Below are 19,479 nucleotides of genomic sequence, written 5' to 3' on the forward strand. Positions count from 1 at the left end.
TCTGTTATTCCATTTGCCAAGGGAAGCAGCTGAAAGAGTTTAAGGAGGATATTGATGTTTTGATCTCTTTTTAAAAGAGCTTACTCTTAATGGTGCAAAAGATATATTATGGGGACAAGAATGGAAACAGGGAAACACATTAGAGAGTGATTATGATGGGCAAGACTAGAAAATGGCTTGGACAAGTGGGGGTAGAGAGACAGCATCAGAGGTGGTGCCTATTTGGGAGATTGGGCTAAGTAGACTTGCTGAGAGATTGAACGTGATTGGTGGTTGGTGGGATAAGACAACCAACCACATTGATTCACCCAGTACTGTCCCAGTTTTAGCACGGGTCATGTTAGTAGGGAATTATCCACTCTTTAAACTCAGACATTGGATTAACATATTATGAAGGTTCTTCTTGGCTCTAAATTGTGTATTACTGTGATTCTGTGAAATATTCCTTTTAAAGCAGTTTTCCCCCCAATTAATAGAAGGTCTAACAGCAATCTTGGTTTGTTTTTGCCAGGGCCAGGGCAGACACTTCAGGAAAAGTCTCCTCTATAAGAATAACATATCCCTCCTCACCCCATAACATCTATGTGAAAGAGAGTTCTCTCCCAGTAAGGGAGCTTTAGCTTCTATAAAAGAGATAGCTTTCTAACTGTATAGCCCTGGGAAATGGAAAGCTGTGACTCCCCCCTTTTGAGAGATCTTTGAAGAGCCGTTTGGACATCCATTCATCTGAAGGCTGTTCAGAATCAAAGAAAAGGTTGACATGACCTTCTGAGATCAGTTTGTGATTCTGGCAAATGGTTTGAGTTCTATAGCAAAAGAAGATGGCAAATGCAAAATTTAATGAGTGTTTATTGTCATTACCCAAGATAAATGTTTAACATTCCACTTTCTCAGATACAGGTGACGTCCATGAGAATCCTTAGGGATGCATTTGACCTTGAAGCTATTCAATTCAACCTCTCTGCAGCACCTGCCAAGAAATCATTTGTGAAAGAACCATGCAGTAAGATGCCCATTTGCTAGTGTTTTATCCACTCAGTTCTAATCCTCTCTTTGGAATCTGGTTTGCCCCCATCTTTTCTGATATAGTGTTGCTTTCTATTTGCTTTTCTTTCTGCAAACTGCACACGTTAAGTGCAAACATTTTGACTAATGCCATGTGTGAAGCCCTGAAACTACCCATGGGGAAATATCTGGAGTCTTTTCAAATTCTGTAAATGAGAGCATCTTTACAAAAAAGAAGAACTGCTAGGTGTCAAGTAGCACTTCATAATGCAGCTCTTGACTCATTATTTGAAAATGCGAGGCCTTTCATCTACTTTGCAAACCTGCTCTGGTTGATTCAATCAGCTTTCTGAGCATGGCAGGAAATTGTGGTACCGGAATGGGGCTAGGGAGTAGTTTCTTACTAACTCTTACATACGAAGCTTCAATACTTTGGGTACCTGATGCGAAGAGCTGACACAGTTGAAAAGACCCTGATGCTGGGCAAGATTGAGAACAAGAGGATAAGGGGACAAAAGAAGATGAGATGGTTGGATGGCATCATTGACTCAATGGACATGAATTTGTGAACTTGGGGAGATAGTGAAGGATCGGGAAACCTGGCGTTCTACAGTCCATGGGATTGAGAAGAGTCGGACCTGACTGAGTGACTGAACAGCGAAGAACAATAACTCTTACATATACTGTCTATAGAATAAGGAGATCTTCCTTTCAGAGATGGGTTTCTCCAGGCTGAGCTGGAAGTGTACCCTGTCCTGTGATCCTTGATTTCCCTAGAAATTCACAGGTAAAGGAGCTGGACTTCATTGGCTAGTCTGTGACAGAACCACCTTTGAGCACGTTCACCATGTACCCTGACAGCTAAGAGCGTGGCATTCGCAGGCAGGCTTATCATCCTTATATCTTCTAAAAGAAGCATGGGATTTGGAAAATTGTGTTTTCAATATTTAATCATGAAGGTTTCTAACTTGTGGTCATTTAATGGCAAGGAGAGTAAATCATGCTTCTGATAATAGCTAATATTTATTTTGTATCATGCAATAACTCATTTACTACCCTCCTATTGTCACTGTGAAGTATGTTATTAGCTTTATCAAACAGATGAGGAAATTGAGGTTTAGAAACTTTAGGATGTTTGTCCAGGCTTTTTCTGCTGATGAACATTAGAGATGGGTTTGCTGCTACTCTGGCTACCCCATAAGACAATCAAAGCCATGATTATCTTTTCTTCTGCTGTATTTGCTCCTGGGATATTACAGAACTAATCTTAATCCAGTCATGAGACGTCTAAAGGGTCTGGACCTCTCAGGCTGGTGTTTCTCCTACTGTAGCTGCGTTTGTGGAGACCCTTTGTCACTTGAACTGCCACAAGGGAAATGGCTGCCTCTCACCCTGTTCTTCTGGTCTGGGCAGCACTGATGCCAGTGGTACCCAATGGTGCTGAGATGCAGAGGATGAGAGCTTGGTATCTCCTGGTACCTATGCTGACCAGGTTCCCACCTCCTCACCTAGCTCAGTTATGGGACTTTCTCTCCTTTTTCCTTTGAAATTATTTATTTATTTATTCAGTAATTACCATTAAGTACCCACTTCATTCAGGACCCTGTTGTAGATACTGTGAGGGAAACAAGCGAAAGACTTACAGCTAGGACATTTGGATAGAGATGCCTAGCAGATGGATAGTAGAGCTGTACTTGAATTTGAGAGGATGAGGACTGTAGCATAGATTCGTAAGTCATATATATGTTGAGGTTCGATGAATCTAAGTGAAGCAACATGACTTACTGGAAACAGCTCAGAATTTGAAGTAAGAAGGTCTATGTTAGAGTCTCATTTCTCTATATTCCTGAATGGGTGACCTCTGGCAATCTATATAATCTCAACTAAACTCAAGATTCCTTATCTCTTAAAACAGAATAATTATCATTTCTACTTCACAGCTTTGTCACAAGGAAAGCAATAAAGTATTCTGACATGCTGTTAATGTTCTATCATGATTTATGTCATTGTTAGTATTATTACTATAGTTACTGTCATTAAGTGAGAAAGACAAAAGTAGGTGAGGGTGGATCTTCATGGAATCAACCCCCTGGTTACTGGCTATCATATTTGAGGTGGGCTTAGAAGTCTGAATTTGAATTAGTAGACCTTCCTCTATGGACAGATGCAATGGTACAATCAGAAGAAACAATGATAGTTAAGAATACATCAAAATAAAATGTATAGAAAAAAATTGTCACATATTCTCTCTGAATGTTGGTTTCTTCCTTAGTAAAATGGAAATGATTATATATTCAACACATATATGTTTGTTTCGAGAATAAATGAAATTAAAAATGGGTATTCAAAGCCTCTTAGCATAGTCATCACCCATAATAACAATGCAAGACATTGGCCCAGTGACTACTTAGAACAGTCTGGTGTTATGATGGTTGGTTAGTGCTGCCACTTGCTTTGACCACTTACTCAAGTGTTAGTCCCTCAGTTCTCCCATCTATATATAGATGGTTTATTGTGACAGTACTTGCCACATACTAGGCATCCAACCAGGGTATATATTATTAACATAAGTTTGTATATTGAGTTAGTATGAGAGTTGAGATCCATGGAAGCTAAATACTTAAGACAGATGGGAACAAATGGGAATTTCCCACCTGTTTTTTCCATTAGTCAGAATCAGTTGTCTAGACTGGTAGGAAGTTAGGAAGTTATAGTTATTCCTATATTCAACAGAGCCTGAGACAAAGGACCTAGAAAAGACAGGTGGACCTGGAATTGCCACAGGTGAGCTATTTATAGGTAAAGATGATAAACAGAAGTAAAAGTAGAATTTATTGCCCAAAATTGTGTAGGGAAAAGGAAAGATTGGCTCATTTCACTCACTTGCAAGACTATAACCAAATAAAATATTAAATTTATGGGCTTATGGATTCATTAACTTCAGTAAGCATCATAGTCAGGCTGTCAAACAACCAAAGATTTGAACTCCAAAACAATAATTAGAGTGATGGATTGTTATGGTAAGTCACAGTTTGTTAAAAGTAACTTATAAAAGCTATTGTTATAAGTTTATGTAAGAAGTCTTTAGTTGTATTCATTATATCAGAAGCACTAGAATCTTTCTGGAGGGGCTTACTCTTAGCAAATTTGAGAATGTTTTTGTTAAAGTCTGGTGATTTGGTGATTTTTCAAATTGAAGTATGTACAATAGACCACTGGAATTGAACTGAATGAATGATAAAAATATCATCAATCTGTAAAGCTAGTCTGTTTTTTAAAGGTGTTATCTTGGACTAGATTATCAGCTCTTAGCCTTGACTGAAGGAAGATTTACTTTAGAAATGAATTTAATAATAGCAGCTTATACTTCCTTAGTAATGCTATTGACATCTATGATTCTGTTTCTTAAGCCTGGCAAAGCTTCCTCCCTGGACAAGCAGGGTGGGGGGGCTCTGGGCCCAGCCTTGGCTCCTGAGGTTCTGGACTGAGGGTGGGGTCAGGCAGAGCTGATCACAATACATCAATCAAGGTGATCTGAGAGGATCTTGGAGGTGTGTTGGAAATCAAAATCCAGGGAGCCCCTCTGAAGAGGCTCCTGAGAGGGGACCAAGACACAGAGTGGAGGCAGGGACACAAGTTCAGATCAGGAGAGTGTATGGAGACTTTCCTGGTGGTCCAGTGGTTAAGAATCCATCTGCCAGTGCAGGGGAGGTGCTTCCAGTCCCTAATCTGGGAAGACCCACAGAGCAACTAACCCCATGTGCTACAACTACTGAGCCCATGAGCCACAACTACTGAAGCTCATGATCTTTAGACCCTGTGCTCTGCAACAGGCAAGACCACTGAAATGGGAAGCCTGCACATTGCAACTAGGGAGCAGCCCCTTCTCGCTGCAACTAGAGAGCCTATGAATAGCATGAAGACCCAGTACAGCCAAAAAAGGGGCACTGTTGTTGCATTTGGAGAAAGCAAACAACAAAAAAGAACATGTAAAGCTGGGTAAGGAATGAAGGGGAGAGAGTCCGCTGAGTCACTGGGATGGAGTCTCAGACACGTGCAAGCCTTCACGAACTCTGACATCTGGAAAGAAAACCTTTCTTCCAAGTCTTAAGAAATTGTTCAGTAGATAAGATTAAGGTTTACTATCTAGGCACCAAGGCAACATTTAACTGGCTCAGAGGTTAAAGCATCTGCCTGCAATGCGGGAGACCTGGGTTCGATCCCTGGGTTGGGAAGATCCCCTGGAGAAGGAAATGGCAACCCACTCCAGTATTCTTGCCTGGAGAATCCCATTGGCAGAGGAGCCTGGTGGGCTACAGTCCATGGGATCGAAAAGAGTCGGACACGACTGAGCGACTTCACTCACTCACTTTCACTAAGCATCCAATAAATGGTAGATAGTAACAGTTATAATGCAGAGTACATCATGAGAAACGCTGGACTGGAAGAAACACAGCTGGAATCAAGATTGCCGGGAGAAATATCAATAACCTCAGATATGCAGATGACACCACCCTTATGGCAGAAAGTGAAGAGGAGCTAAAAAGCCTCTTGATGAAAGTGAAAGAGGAGAGTGAAAAAGTTGGCTTAAAGCTCAACATTCAGAAAATGAAGATCATGGCATCCAGTCCCATCACTTCATGGGAAATAGACGGGGAAACAGTGGAAACAGTGTCAGACTTTATTTTGGGGGGCTCTAAAATCACTGCAGATGGTGACTGCAGCCATGAAATTAAAAGACGCTTACTCCTTGGAAGAAAAGTTATGACCAACCTAGATAGCATATTCAAAAGCAGAGACGTTACTTTGCCGACTAAGTTTCATCTAGTCAAGGCTATGGTTTTTCCTGTGGTCATGTATGGATGTGAGAGTTGTACTGTGAAGAAGGCTGAGCACCGAAGAATTGATGCTTTTGAACTGTGGTATTGGAGAAGACTCTTGAGAGTCCCTTGGACTGCAAGGAGATCCAACCAGTCCATTCTGAAGGAGATCAACCCTGGGATTTCTTTGGGAGGAATGATGCTAAAGCTGAAACTCCAGTACTTTGGCCACCTGATGCGAAGAGTTGACTCATTGGAAAAGACTCTGATGCTGGGAGGGATTGGGGGCAGGAGGAGAAGGGGACGACCGAGGATGAGATGGCTAGATGGCATCACGGACTTGATGGATGCAAGTCTGAGTGAACTCTGGGAGTTGGTGATGGACAGGAAGGCCTGGTGTACTGTGATTCATGGGGTCGCAAAGAGTCGGACATGACTGAGCGACTGAACTGAACTGAACTGAACAGTTATAATATGGAAAGACATGATTTCAGGGGCCAGAGTTTAGCAGAGTCATTGATTATCAGGTAGTCTAGTCCAGATGCTTCTTTAGAAAGGACTGAGTCCCATGCCTTGTGACTTTCTCTGATTCTCTTGGATGGGTCTTTAGGAAGTGGAGGGTACGTTCTGGCCTTCTTACTGTCCTGCCTGCCTTTACTTCTCTGTTTGCTGCCATTGTCTTTGTTTTCTCACCATGTGGTCTGGTATGTGACATGTGTAGTGTTTGTAGCAAAGAGAGGTCTAAAAATGTTGAAAGAGGGCCTAGCCTTCTTTTTCTGATACTTAATCAGGCCTGTATTATTTAGGTACTACCTACTGTACTTCTTTAAGATGACATCAGCTCTGTTCTTGAATGATCTGAGAAAGAGGAAACAAACAAGACCCACCAAACAAACAAACAAGACCCCCTGCTCTTGTAGGGACTTACTTATTTGGGGAAACTTATTTGCCACATTGGTCTTGCTTACTTGACAAGAGAAATGTAAGGCTGTGTTGATCAGAGTGATCTGGGCATCACTGTCATCCCCAAGGGACCTGCATGACACCCCATATTACCCTAATCTGTCATCGATTCTCCTAGGCTTCAGAATTTTTCTAATGTGCAAATACCTTCAAGTTTTAAAATTTGAATCTAATTCTACTGACTCAGCCATCCAGATTTCCCAATTTGCTGAGTTTCTGTATTTAAAGTTATTTTATAATGCCTATTTAAAATGAGCAGTGATCAAGCTTTCCTGGTGTCTCAGTGGTAGAGAGTCCTCCTGCCAATGCAGGAGACATGGGTTTGATCCCTGATCTGGGAAGATCCCACATGGCAGGGAGCAACTGAGCCCTTGTACCACAACTGTTGAGCCTCTGCTCTACAGCCAGTGAGCCACGACCACTGAAGCCCGTGAACCCTGGAGCCTTTGCTGTGCAACAAGAGCAGCCCCTGCTGTGTGAAGCCCATGCACCGCAACTAGAAAGTAGCGCTGCTCACTACAACTTTGAGAAACGCCTACTCAGCAGCCAAGACCCAGCACAGACAAAAATAATAAATGAATAAATAATGAGCAGTGATCTTTATACATAAGCTAGACAATGTAGAATTTATGAATATTGTAATACATAGCTTCTCCTTTCACTAACTTTTAATTACCGTTTAAACACAAACATACAGAGTACTTTTTCCCTCCTGGCATCACTGTTGAACCTGATCGTGTTTGAGGTCTTTTAGATGAGAAGTGTTTTACATGAATGACAAACTTGTATTGGTCTTTTAGATGAGAAGTGTTTTACATGAATGACAAACTTGTATTGGATCAGATTGGAAACTTCACTGGAAGAAGGGCTGCATCGAAGACCTTTTTAAAAACCAGTATAGCATCACTGCCTTTTACCTTAAAGTGTGAGGGGACTTGCTTCACCTCTGATTACTTTCTTCTGTGCTGGCAGAGGAGAATGGAGTCAAGTTGGTTTAAATCCTGGCTGAGTGACCATTAACAACTCACATATTTGCACTGTGCTTTGCTTTTTACTGTGATAAAATAAAGATAATTATGCTAACTTCATGGACTTGGCCAGAGAAACCACACTGCATCAAGCAGGCTGGGGCACAGGTGTGGCTCTGTCCTGGGCACTCCTGCCTGTGAGCTCAGACTCGAGCAGCCATCTGGGAAACGTGTCAGGGTTTCTCCTCTGGAAAACTCTCTCAGCCTCTGTTTGTCTTACTCAGAGTTTGTTTGACAGTGTCTCTAGCTGACTCATACAGAAAGGGGTTCAGGCAAGACTGAAATGCATCAGATTCAGTTCTGTATCCAGGAGTAAAATTCTCTGTTGTGCTAATGAGAAAAAGAGGCTGCAGAAACATAGCGACCTGACATGATTCAGCCTGGGACCTGGATGGAGCTCAGGTCCTTAATTCCTGCCCTAGAGTCTAATGTTCATAAGAGTTTTGACTGCATATCCTTGTAATGACTGTTATTGAAACAGGGGTAACAACAGTGTGGAAAAAGTCGGAATAATTTTACCTTGATTTTAACACTATTAAAGTTTGCTTCAGTCACAGTCCCCTGCACCTCAGCAGCAGTTAAACTTGTGAAGATGAGGCCCCCTCACAACCCTTTGACCAAGAACATAAAGTGCTGCCTTCCCCAGGGATGATGGCTGTTCTTCTACCAAGGAAGTGTGAAAATCGTAGCTCACAGTGAGTCCTTAACTATATGCCAGGTGCTCGGATAAGTACTTTTCAGGGGCTTAGCATATTCTAAACACATTTCTATTCCATTTTTCTTACAATATTCTAAGTACTATTCTAAAGAGTATTTCAAGTGCTTAGAGTATTCTGAGTACGTTTTAAGTACTTAGGTACTTAGAGTACATGGATTTCTATTGTTTTTCCTCGGAGCCTCTTGATGAGGTAGGTACTCTTTACTCCCCCAGTTTAGCCTGACCCACCTTCTGCCTCCTCCATTCTTACAGACTAGTCCTGGTCACTGTCACTTCTTGCCTGGGTGCTGCAATAGTCTCCTAACTACTGCCTTCGTCTTTCCTCCCTTCCACCTCTGTTTTGCAAAGCAACCAGCATGAGGCTTCAAAAGTATAAATCATATCATATAAAATCATTTGTTTCTTATACTAAAAAGAAGATACAGCAGTAACAATAACAAACAAATGTTTCCACTCATTTTCCAACATCAGTTCAGTCGCTTAGTCGTGTCTGACTCTTTGGGACCTCCATGGACAGCAGCACGCCAGGCTTCCCTGTCCGTCACCAACTCCCGGAGCTTACTCAGACTCATGTTCATCGAGTTGGTGATTCCCCATCAACCATCTCATCCTCTGTCATCCCCTTCTCCTCCTGCCTTCAATCTTTCCCAGCATCAGGGTCTTTTCCAATGAGGCAGTTCTTCGCATCAGGTGGCCAAAGTATTGGAGCTTCAGCATCAGTCCTTCCAATGAATATTCAGGACTGATTTCCTTTAGAATTGACCGGTTTCATCTCCTTGCAGTCCAAGGGACTCTCAAGAGTCTTTTCAAACACCACAGTTCAAAAGTATCAATTCTTCAGCGCTCAGCTTTCTTTATAGTCCAACTCTCACATCCATACATGACTACTGGAAAAACCATAGCTTTGACTAGATAGACCTTTGTTGACAAAGTATTGTCTCTGCTTTTTATTATGCTGTCTAGATTGGTCATAGCTTTTCTTTCAAGGAGTAAGCGTCTTTTAATTTCATGACTGTAGTCACCATCTACAGTGATTTTGGAGCCCAAGAAAATGAAATCTCTTACTGTTTCCATTGTTTCCCCATCTATCTGCCACGAAATGGTGGGACTGGATGCCATGATCTTAGTTTTCTGAATGTTGAGTTTTAAGCCAGCTTTTTCATTCTCTGCTTTCACTTTCATCAAGAGGCTCTTTAGTTCTTTGCTTTCTACCATAAGGGTGGTGTCATCTGCATATCTGAGGTGATCGATATTTCTCCCAGTAATCTTGATTCCAGTTGTGCTTCACCTAGCCTGGCATTTTGCATGATATACTCTGCATAAGTATTAAATAAGCAGGGTGACAATATACAGCCTTGACGTACTTCTTTACCAATTTGGAACCAGTCTGTTGTTCCATGTCCAGTTCTAACTGTTGCTTCTTGACCTGCATACAGATTTGTCAGGAGGTAGGTATGGTGGTCTGGTATTGCCATCTCTTTCAGAATTTTCCGCAGTTTGTTGTGATCCACACAGTCAAAGGCTTTGGCATATCAATAAAGCAGATGTTTTCTGGAACTCTCTTGCTTTTTCCATGATCCAGTGGATGCTGGCAATTTGATCTCTGGTTCCTCTGCCTTTTCTAAATCCAGCTTGAACATCTGGAATTTCATGGTTCATGTACTGTTGAAGCCTGGCTTGGAGAATTTTGAGCATCACTTTGCTAGCATGTGAGATGAGTGCAATTGTACAGTAGTTTGAACATTCTTTGGCATTGCCTTTCTTTGGGATTGGAATGAAAACTGACCTTTTCCAGTCCTGTGGCCACTGCTGAGTCTTCCAAATTTGCTGACATTTTGAGTGTAGCACTTTCATAGCATCATCTTTCAGGATTTGAAATAGCTCAACTGGAATTCCATCACCTCCACTAGCTTTGTTCATCATGATGCTTTCTAAGGCCCACTTGACTTCACATTCCAGGATGCCTGGCTCTAGGTGAGTGATCATACCATCGTGGCTATGTGGGTCTTGAAGATCTTTTTGTACAGTTAGCTCTTCTGTGTGTTCTTGCCACCTCGCCCAACATTCTCTATTCCAGGTTTTCTGCACAGTCCTCAGAAGAGCTGCAGGGTCAGGTCTTTAGTCTCCTGCTCCCAGCCGTGCTCAGCTGGCTTCAGTCATCGTGGTTTCCTTGTCACGTGAGGTCCTATGTTTCTGCAGCCTCTTTTTCACATTAGCACAACAGAGAATTTTACTCCTAGATACAGAACTGAGTCTGACGCATTTCAGTCTTGCCTGAACCCCTTTCTTTATGAGTCAGCAAGAGACACTGTCAAACAAACTCTGAGTAAGACAAACAGAGGCCGAGAGAGTTTTCCAGAGGAGAAACCCTGACACGTTTCCCGGATGGCTGCTCGAGTCTGAGCTCACAGATGGGTGACCGAGACACAGTTCGGCCTCTGAGCCCTTGTACTTCCTGTTTCCAGTGCTTGGGCGCTTCTTCCCCTGGATCATCATCATCATCATCTCCTCCTGCCTCTCCTTTTCTGGCTGTCTCTCTCCCCATCTCTTTCTCTCATGTCATTGAAGCCTCTGCTCAAAATGTAGTCTCTTCAGAGGGGCCTTCTCTGGCCCTTTGTCTAAAACAAAACCTCTGTTCCTCTGTATCCCCTTACCTGTCTTTATTTTGATGATTGAATTAATCACAATGAGTTCATTGGAAAAGACCCTGATGCTGGGAAAGATTGAAGGCAGAAGAAGAGGGCAACAGAGTATGAGATGTTTGGATGGCATCACCAATCAATGGACATGAACCTGGACAAACTCTGGGAGATAGTGAGGGACAGGGAAGCCTAGCATGCTGCAGTCCACGGGGTGAGGAAGAGTCAGACACAACTCGGTACTGAACAACAACAAATGTCTTCCCTCTTTACAAACTAAAGTTAATGAGGACAGACATTTTGTTTCATTCATGACCACATCCTAGCACCAAGAACAGTACCCAGCATATGGTAGTGCCATATATAAATACATTTTATTTATTGAGATGCCATTAAGTACAATAAAATATACCCACTTAAAATGAACTTAAATGCGATGAATTTTGACAAGTGGTTATTGCGATGAATTTTGACAAGTGTATAAACCTGCATAACCACTACTACAATCATTGATGGAGCAGTCTCCCAAAAGATTTCCTCCTGTCCCTTTATGGTCAGTATAGTCAGTCCCTGCCCACTGCCCAGCTCCTAGGCTCAGGCAAACACTGTTCTGCTTTCAATCCCTATAGGTTAGGTTTGTCTTTTCTAGAATTTCATGTGAAAGGAATCCTGTAGTGTGTACGCTTTTGTGTCTGGCTTCTTTTGTTCAGCATATTGTTATAGATACGATGTACATCTATCTATTATAGGTTGATCTGTCTGTCTGTGTATCTCTCCACTGATGTTATTTCATGTACCAGTGGTTTGCTTCTTTTTTTTGCTGAGTAGTGTTGTATTATCCGCATGTATCAGTTGATCAGTTCACCTGCTGATGGGTGTCTACAGTCCTTGGTTCTGATGAATAAAGTGAAAGAAACTGAAGTCACTCAGTCGTGTCCGACTCTTTGCTACTCCATGGACTGTAGCCCACCAGGCTCCTCCGTCCATGGAATCTTCCAGGCAAGGATACTGGAGGGGGTTGCCATTTCCTTCTCCAGAGGATGTTCCCAACCCAGGGATCGAACCCGGGTCTCCCACACTGCAGGCAGAGGCTTTAACCTCTGGGCCACCAGGGAAGCCCTGGTGGGGCTGTCATTTATCTGATGAATAAAGTTGTTATGGACATTTATGTGCAAGGCTTCTTGAGGATGCATGTTTTCATTCTGTCTACTAAACACCAAGGGCTTGCTTAATATATATTTGAATGAAGTTTACAAATGGGGAATTGGAACCTTAGAGAGGGTAAAAGACCTCCTGAAGAATACAATTGGCAAGTGGGCGAGCTGTGATTTGCCCCTGAGTGGTTCAACTCCAAGGTGCCTTCACTTTGAATCTTTCCTTGAGAATTTCTATAGCCCCCGGCAACTAAGGAGTCTGGCACGTGCCTCAGAGTGGCCAGCTCTCTACTCTTGGAGATGAAACAGTAGACTGGGGTCTGAGCAGATGTTGGACACCCCCTTCCTCCCTGATTCTCTTCCCTCTCTTCTTCCCTTCCTGCCTCCCTTCCTCAGCCCAGAGCAGTAGTGGCTCTGTTAAGGGAAAGATGGTGTACAGGACAGCTCCTAGTCTAGTTGGAGCACACGGCATGTTCCCTGCTAACTGTGGGCTTCTCGTCCACGTGGCTTATGCACCTGGATGCAGGTCATCAGCTGGGCTGGTGTAGTTTTACTACTGCACCTTCGTGTGTACAGTGAGAAATAGACACTAGATCGCAGCTCTCCTATTTGGTAAAGCAGCTCTTTCTTCCTCACCCAGGACTCACCACCGAGTGCCTGCTAAACATGTAACAAAATTATTACAAAGACTAGGACGCCTTGGCAATCTATAGCCTCATTGGTTGGATAGTGAGCAAATATACACTAATGCCATTTTTGCGAAAGCATTAGAGAAATAAAACTACCTGACCACGCATGGCTCTCTCTATTCCACCAGTGTGGAAATTTATATGATGGTATCAATAGGATAGACTTCAGAGGAAAGGATGAGGAAGAATAAAGTTCACGGATGTCTCCTTTTGAAGAGTAGCCAGAGCAGAGAAAAGTAAAAGAAAATGCAAAAGTTGCAGGTGCCCAGGCCACAGGCAGCATCTTTAATGCAAAACATGGACTAAATTAGCAGTAGAAAGGGCTTGCTTCACTGTGAAGTTAACAGCTCCCAACCTTGACGAGCCCTCTTATTTTGTGTTTTTCCCTTCTGGAATGGCAGTGCCTTGGCTGATACACAAGCCAGTGGTCCCTGGTTCCCGGTGTGTGAAGAATAACCTGATGCCATGTTAAAAACATAGATTCCCAGAGCCTACTCTCAGTGATTCTCAGCTAATCAATCTAGAATGGGACCCAGTAATCTGCATTTTAGCAAATCTCAAATGATTTAGAGGATTGTTGTCCCAGAACCATACTTAGAGAAAGAGTGACTTAACCTCAGCATCTTCCTCTGTAAGCAGGGTCCTGTGCAAGCCCCAGGAAGGGAACTGATCAGAAGCCAGCTGATAAGGCAGTGGGGCCCCAGGGCCTGAGCCATTTGGCCACTGACCAGGTATCCTTAGTCAGGCAGGACCGTCTTCCAACTGTCTTCATAGTGTCCCCCAGGAGGTGAATCCAACAGGTTAAAGGTATATGTTTATTACACATTGCTCCTGCCTCCTGTGGTGTGTCACTTATTTTTTGTACCAAAGACTCTGCAGCTCTTGTAAATACGAACTCCCTGTTGGCTTGTGTTACAGCATTTATTCTTTGGTATTTTTGTCTTCTGTTCTCTTTTGCTTTGCTTGTTCCAAAATGAGCAGCCTGATGATCCCCCTCTCTTCCACATCATGGGGTTGTTGGGAGAATTAAGTGAGATAATGCATGTAAACCATGGAGAGTAGGTTTTCAAGCACTGCCACAAGCACTCAGTAAATGTTAGTTGTCTTCATCATCATCATCATTTCATGGGTATAATCCTGCATAATTGTATAAATGTGTTTATATGTTTAAACCCTCTGTTCAGATGGTAGAACAGAGGCCCCAGGACCCAACTCTTAGCCTGGCAGCCAAGGTTGACTGCAGCCTTACTTATCCACCTTAGCTCTCTCTTTCACCCAGTGTTGTAATAGAGTTGAATTGCTCAGTTTCCCCTCTACTGCATCCCACCCCATGCTTTTCCATGTGGCTTCTCACACTTGACTCTAGGCTTGGAAAGTCTTTCTCTGGAACATTTTATGTTTCATCATGACTATCTTTCAGTGCTCAAGACAAGACAGTAAAGTCTTCCCCTCCCCCAAAGTTTCCCTAACCTTCCTGGAATGTATTAATATTTTCCTCTTGTGAAATCTGTATAATTTATTTCCCTTGTCTTATGCCACCTATACTTTTTACATTGTGATAGTATCTGTTGAGCTTGGGTCTTCTCTCCTCTATTGGAGAATAAAGGCAGTGGCTTTAGCACAGGGCAGTGAATTAGGTACTTCTTTGTAAACTCACTCTGTCCTAACTTCTTCTTCCCCAACACAGTGATCCACACAGGATGGCTGTTCCATGCACGTTGAATAAATCAGCATAGAATGAACAATGCAAGGGTGTCTTGTGCATCCATCAGCAACAGAGAGAAAGTAGGCAGCTTTTTTGCAGTGCCTACTGTCTTTGTTTATCTCACTTTATCCTTGGAAATGGCAACCCACTCCAGTATTCTTGCCTAGAGAATCCTGTGGACAGAGGAGCCTGGTCATAGGGTTGCACAGAGTCGAACACGACTGAAGCGACTTAGTATGCATGCATACATTGGAGAGGGAAATGGCAACCCACTCCGGTATTCTTGCCTGGAGAATCCCAGGGACGGAGGAGCCTGGTGGACTGCCGTCTATGGGTCGCACAGAGTCAGACACAACTGAAGCGACTTAGCAGCAGCAGCAGCATCCTTTGCAGAGAGACTTCCTTAGCCAGTGTGGCCAGTGCTCTGGATTTTCCTTCTTACCTTCCTCCTCATTCCAATTAAAATGTCTTGGTTCTGTGTTGATTACTGACTTGCTAACAATTGATAACTAGTTTGTTTGAGTATGTTAAAGCTTGATAATAGATTCAGAGCTTTCTCTTCCATTTTAACCAGTTGTTGTTGTTCAGTTACTAACCTGTGTCTGACTCTTTGTGACCCCATAAACTGCAGCACTCCAGGCTTCTCTGGCCTCTCGGAGTTGGCTCAAACTCATGTCCATTGAGTCGGTGATACCATCCAACTATCTCATCCTTTGTCGTTCCATTCCCTTCCTTGCCTTCTATCTTTCTGAGCATCAGGGTCTTTTCCAGTAAATCAGTTCTTTGCATCAGGTGGCCAAAGTATTGGAGCTTCAGTTTCAGCCTCAGTCCTTCCAGTGAAGACTCAGGGTTGATTTGCTTTAGTGTTGATTGGTTTGATTTCCCTGCAGTCCAAGGGACTATCAAGAATCTTATCCAGCACCACAATTTGAAAGCATCAATTATTTGGCACTCAGCCTTCTTTATAGTCCATCTCTCACATCCATACATGATTACTGTAAAGACTATACCTTTGACTTTGGCTTTCCTGGTGGCTCAGATGGTAAAGAATCTGCCTGCAATGCAGGAGACCTGGGTTCAATCCCTGGGTCAGAAAGATCCCCTGGAGAAGGGAATGACTCCAGTATTCTTGCCAGTTGAATCTATGCAGAGAGGAGCCTGATGGGCTACAGTCCATGGGATTGCAAAGAGTCAGACATGACTGAACGACTAACAGACCTTTGTCAGCAAAGCAGTATCTCTATTTTTTAATATGCTCTCTAGGTTTGTCATAGTTTTCCTTCCAAGGAGCAAGCATCTTTTAATTTGTGGCTGTCGTCATCATCTGCAGTGAGTTTGGAGACCAAGAAAAGAAAATCTATCACTGTTTCTACTTTTTCCCCATCTATTTGTCATGAAGTGATGGAATTAGATGCCGTGATCTTAGTTTCTTGAATGTTGTGTTTTAAGCCAGCTGTTTCACTCTTCCTCATTCACCCTCACCAAGAGGCTCTTTAGCTCCTCTTTCTGCCATTAGAGTGGTATCATCTGCCTATCTGAGGTTGTTGCTGGCAGTCTTGATTCCAGCATCTGGTTCATCCTGCCTGGCCCTTTGTTTGATGTACTCTGCATTATAACCAGTACAGATCTCTAATGCTCAGTTTTGGGGTGCTGGGAAATCCTTTAGGCTGTGGATTCTAGCATACAGGATTCATAGGTTACAATAGGAGTTATTAGAGTAGTTTTTCAAAGCCACAGGTATACTAAAGATGTGTGTGCTGACTTAAAAAAAAAAACACTCTTTGAGATATTTATTTTTGTATTTTTTAATTTAATTTTTAGACGCTTACTCCTTGGAAGAAAAGTTATGACCAACCTAGAGAGCATATTCAAAAGCAGAGACATTACTTTGCCAACTAAGGTCTGTCTAGTCAAGGCTATGGTTTTCCCTGTGGTCGTGTATGGATGTGAGAGTTGGACTGTGAAGAAAGCTGAGCGCCAAAGAATTGATGCTTTTGAACTGTGGTGTTGGAGAAGACTCTTGAGAGTCCCTTGGACTGCAAGGAGATCCAACCAGTCCATTCTGAAGGAGATCAGCCCTGGGTGTTCTTTGGAAGGAATGATGCTAAAGCTGAAACTCCAGTACTTTGGTCACCTCATGCGAAGAGTTGACTCATTGGAAAAGACTCTGATGCTGGGAGGGATTGGGGGCAGGAGGAGAAGGGGACAACAGAGGATGAGATGGCTGGATGGCATCATGGACTCGATGGACGTGAATCTGAGTGAACTCTGGGAGTTGGTTTTGGACAGGGAGGCCTGGGGTGCTGCGATTCATGGGGTCACAAAGAGTCGGACACGACTGAGCGACTGAACTGAACTGATAATTTTTCAAGCATATGTAGGTATAACTGTAATTAGTAAAATGAAATTATTTTTTAAAGGAATTACTAAATACATCTTTTTTGCCAGTGTGCCTTTTCTCAATAATGAGGTCTTAACTTAAAAATCTGGAGAAGACAGTGGCACCCCACTCCAGTACTCTTGCCTGGAAAATCCCATGGACAGAGGAGACTGGTAGGCTGCAGTCTGTGCGGTAGTGAAGAGTCGGACACGACTGAGCGACTTCACTTTCACTTTTCACTTTCATGCATTGGAGAAGGAAATGGCAACCCACTCCAGTGTTCTTGCCTTGAGAATCCCAGGGATGGCGGAGTCTGGTGGGCTGCAGTCTATGGGGTAGCACAGAGTCAGACATGACTGAAGCAAAAGCAACAGCAGCAGCAGCAGCTTAAAAATCACTATTATGTGTTGAGGCCAAGAAATTTTTGTTAAAAGAGAGGTTATAGCATTGAAAACTTTCTGTTTCTCCCCATTGTGCTGTCTTGTTTGGTAGCCACCAGCCATGTATGGCTATTAAGCACTTGAAATGTGGTGGTGCAACTGAGGACTGAAATTTTAGATTTTGTTTAGAGTTTAAAGCTTAAGTTTAAAAAACAGACACTGAATCCAGCTGTTGGAAATGTTTTAAGTATGTTTGGAACAACGTGGATATAAGGATCTACTTTTTCAACTGTAAATTTTATAAAATATAAATACAGATCAGGTATTTCTGGTGAAAATTTAACATCATAATTGAGATGTGTAGTAAATCAGAATTATACACCAGATTTCAAAGACCTAGCATAAAACTACATAATATTTCATAGTGACTTTTTAATATTGAGTCCATCCTGAGGTTGGAGAAGGAAATGGCAACCCACTCCAGTATTCTTGCCTGGAAAATTCCATGGGCAGAGGCGCCTGGCGGCTGCAGTCCATGAAATCACACAGAGTCAGATATCACTGAGCAACTTTCACTCACTTCATGCTGAGGTGACAATATTTTGGATCTATTGGGTTAAAAAAAATGTTCTGAACAGTTATTTCACCTTTTTCTACATGTTTAAAGTGAGGCTCCTAGAATGTTTATATTACATGTGTGTCTCACGTGATACATCTGTTGGACAGTGCAGCACAAAGCCGTGCGTCTCTGTGGTTAGCTCATTGTTCACAGCACAGATCTATTCTTTCTCCATGTTCTCAGTGTTTTATGTGGACCAAAGAAGTTCTGTGATTATCTTAAAACAAGTGATTAAGCAAAATTGCTGCCTTCTATGCAACCTCATGAACACTCCTTTGTAGGATCCCCATCTGTACTTTTCCTCTAAATTCTCATTTTAGCCAGATCATGATTTTTGTTAGCAGCTTGTAAAACCATGGGCACAATAATGGGAGGAATGCAAGATACAGTAACAGTGAGAATATTCAAATATTTGGACCTGTGCAGGCAAACACATTCAGCTGAAAAGCAGAGGGCCAGACAATGCACTGACATGCTTTACAATAAAGGACCTTTTCTACAATGGAGAAGAAGTGACTAGATGGACAGAATTTTGTCAAACAAGGAAGTCCCAGATTGATGAGCTGGAGAAGAATGCACTCCAGAAGAAAGTGATTCTCTCCTTAGAGTTTCTTAGAAATTTAAAGAAGACTAGACAGAGAAATTCTAGACTTGAACAAGGCAGACTGTAGAAATGTCAGAAAAAGCAGGAGATATGATTCCATGGTATCTAGTTCTAACAGAAAAGAGACATCAATAGTGTTGGGGCTTTCTCAAAAAGTAACTCAGTTCAGTTCAGTTCAGTTGCTCAGTCATGGCCAACTCTTTGTGACCCCATGAATCGCAGCACGCCAGGCCTCCCTGTCCATCACCAACGCCCAGAGTTCACTCAGACTCACCTCCATCGAGTCAGTGATGCCATCCAGCCATCTCATCCTCTGTCGTCCCCTTCTCCTCCTGCCCCCCAATCCCTCCCAGCATCAGGGTCTTTTCCAATGAGTCAACTCTTCGCATGAGGTGACCAAAGTACTGGAGTTTCAGCTTTAGCATCATTCCTTCCAAAGAACACCCAGGGCTGATCTCCTTCAGAATGGACTGGTTGGATCTCCTTGCAGTCCAAGGGACTCTCAAGAGTCTTCTCCAACACCACAGTTCAAAAGCATCAATTCTTCGGCGCTCAGCTTTCTTCACAGTCCAACTCTCACATCCATACACGACCACAGGAAAAACCATAGCCTTGACTAGACAGACCTTTGTTGGCAAAGTAATGTCTTTGCTTTTGAATATGCTATCTAGGTTGGCCATAACTTTTCTTCCAAGGAGTAAGTGTCTTTTAATTTCATGGCTGCAGTCACCATCTGCAGTGATTTTGGAGCCAAAAAATTAATAAATAAAGTCTG

The 19,479-nt window shown here is 42.7% G+C and overlaps 1 protein-coding gene and 1 long non-coding RNA gene across 2 annotated transcripts in view; both read left to right on the forward strand.

Moving 5' to 3' along the window:
- RYR3 (ryanodine receptor 3) overlaps positions 1-19,479 on the forward strand; it is a 573,948-nt gene that overhangs the window by 41,613 nt on the left and 512,856 nt on the right. The gene's annotated exons all lie outside the window — the stretch shown is intronic.
- LOC120853270 lies at positions 8,482-18,921 on the forward strand. Its single transcript, XR_005718752.1, has 3 exons — positions 8,482-8,492; positions 16,453-16,458; positions 18,772-18,921. It is a non-coding gene; the product is annotated as an uncharacterized LOC120853270 (long non-coding RNA).

Source organism: Oryx dammah, unplaced genomic scaffold, assembly GCF_014754425.2.
Source record: "Oryx dammah isolate SB20612 unplaced genomic scaffold, SCBI_Odam_1.1 HiC_scaffold_26, whole genome shotgun sequence".
NCBI classification, from domain to species: Eukaryota; Metazoa; Chordata; class Mammalia; order Artiodactyla; family Bovidae; genus Oryx; species Oryx dammah.